This window comes from Papaver somniferum, unplaced genomic scaffold (assembly GCF_003573695.1).
Source record: "Papaver somniferum cultivar HN1 unplaced genomic scaffold, ASM357369v1 unplaced-scaffold_118, whole genome shotgun sequence".
NCBI classification, from domain to species: Eukaryota; Viridiplantae; Streptophyta; class Magnoliopsida; order Ranunculales; family Papaveraceae; genus Papaver; species Papaver somniferum.
Genome location: NW_020620825.1, coordinates 11,483,903 through 11,486,696, shown reverse-complemented (window position 1 = coordinate 11,486,696; position 2,794 = coordinate 11,483,903).

Genomic DNA, 2,794 nt, shown 5'->3' with positions numbered 1-2,794 from the left:
ATAGTTATAAAAGAATTAATTTAATTACCAGATGGGTCAAAAAAAACTTCCTCCATCGTCCCAGTGATGGGTTTAGCTTCTCATGATGCAAACACACTCAAAAAGATAATTCATTGCTCAAAAAGTGCTTACAAGGATGATAATATGGGAGAAAATAATTAAAAACGGGTTTGTAACACTTATTACTTATTTCTGTTACAAACTAGTTGTTGCAAAGAACGATAAATGAGTACTGTCGCTGACACTGTAGCAACAACAATTGTTCTATGTGTGTCTTATGTTCTTCACAGCAGCAAAAAATGGCTATTCTCTGCAACTCGAAATTTCTAGCCCTGTAATGTGCTCAATGTCTCCCTAACTCTCCATAAAACTTCTCTGATACTCCAACACTCTATATATACTACACAGTCCTTCGAATATCTCCTCATTACTCCGAATAATCTCTTCATACTTCAGGCAGTAAAGAAAATATTTTCTTTACCTTCTTGGCTTCCCATGCGTTAAAATGCTGCAGATACACTCTAAACATGCTGGTACACGCATATGATTGAGTCAACACGCTGTAGGGACACACAAACTTTCCAAAATATCTCCACATAATCCATAGTATCTCTCCCATACGTGAATGCCCTGTTTTGTAAAAGGATAGGATATCTTCCCTTTTTATCTCATGCGGCTGCTATATTGTCTCCAATCCTCTTTCCAAATTTAGATATAATCAAACAACATATAATTCTCTTATCTCAGGTCCCACGTATCTTCAAAATCATCAACAGAATATCCGAAACTAATCCTCAAGTGTTATCCAAAACCGGTGCTTATCTCCTATTTTCTTGATTCAAAAAGTATTACCAACCCTGTTTTGTCGTACAAGATTGATGCCAGTTAATATCCAAGACAAACTCCTCAAGAATCTCGTCCAAATATCGATCCAGAGAATTACGCAGGTGGTGAAGAATTCTCCCGCCAAAACTGTATTCAAACGGTGAAGATGAGAGGTGCCTCTTATCCAGACCAGGGGTGGGAATAGCCACTGGGGTGTAAATAGCACATCTGAGGTGCAAATAGCAATGAGGTTGCCTCTTAGTAATTGAAGTACCCCTTATCTAAAATGAGAGTCCGAATAGTAGATGTCCTCCGGGGTTTCAAATAGCAGTTTTCGAGCAAATTTTTCCACACAAGTGTATTTCTCTAAAAACACCTGTGCAACCATAAAAACACCATAATAAGTACAAAATCAAGCACTAACAATACAGACACCGAGGACAATGCAAACACAAAAATGTGTCTATCAGGTACCAAATATACCTCAATCTAAAACTTTTCCACCTATAAGTCCTTTCTCCGAAAGTGATTGTCTATGGACTGAGTCGAGATAATACAACTAATCGGTTCACACTTCGTGTGATCGTCTTTGGATACGAGATCGAGACAATACAACAACGAAGTATGTTTACTTGATAAAAGGTTCGGACTTAACCAAACACAATAGGATTACTTATCAAGTAAATAGGAATTAACGTTTATGTAATTTACTTTAAATTATAATAACAACAATTATAATTGCGGAAAATAAAAGTAAATGACACAGCAAGATTTTGTTAACGAGGAAACCACAAATGCAGAAAAACTCTGGGACCTTGAATTGAATAATCTCAGGATTAAGCCGCTATACAAAATCAAACCAACTTCGTATAGTTGAGACCAAGCAACTAAACCTATAGTTCACCTAGTTCCGTCTGTATTCCCATGCCTCCAACCTGTAATAATTCACGTACTTGGAACAATTCCTTTGGTTCGTATTACAAACAATAAAGGAACAACAAATCTGTTTGGTATCAACTCTTTTCAACCAAGTGACGTGAGTTCGAAAAAAGGCTCTTCTGTTTATCTCAATAAACTCCTTTGTCAAGTTCTTAGATCTATCTTATTATCAACTACCAGAGTAATTGTTAAGATTTTGCAATCAATACTTTCAATCACAAAGAATTGTATTGATGCCGATCTACACAACTAATCAATCTAATCTACCACAAGGATAAACCGACACCAAAAATTATGAACCCAAATCAGAAATCTTAAAAGTCTTCTTTGTCTTCAAATTTTCTTAGATCTTCAATAAACACCTGCACACAATCAATTTGAATCTCTTGTGATCAATAATGCACAGAACGGAGTCTGTTAACAATGGATTATCACAAGACATCTTTAGATCTACAAACAGTCTAAAGATCCCTGTCGAAACTTCGATCTATTTTGAGTGAATCTTATATCGGAAGAGAAGATTCTCAAGCATAAACAAACTAGGTGCAATCAAAGTTCAACCACCATTAGTCATTCAAATCAATCGAAAACAAAAGATAAACATCAATTATATAGTTTCCCACCAATGGTACTAATATAGATTCTCAATCCCAAAGAAGTCTTTAAACTGAACGGCCGTAAGAGATTTCGCCTAATTAGGTTACTCTCCTCTTCGAATAGGCGGCTTCACCAGTAGCAGCACAACTGAGATAGTTTTGTTGTCTCTGAGGATAAGTTTGCTCGAAATGCAAACTTTGATATTTATAGACCAAGGAAGTTTGGACGCCAAGGAATTTCCAAAACCGAAAATATTCTCAAGATATGCAATATATTCCAGATTCGGTTTCCATAATTCCTGGAAATGCTTTATCCAAATAATGACCGAAAATCTCTTAGAAAATCTCCAACTAGCAAATGCACAATACTAATTTTCATTTTCCAAAATTAAAAACCTTAAATAAAAGATTCTCAATTTATTTTATTCGATCCG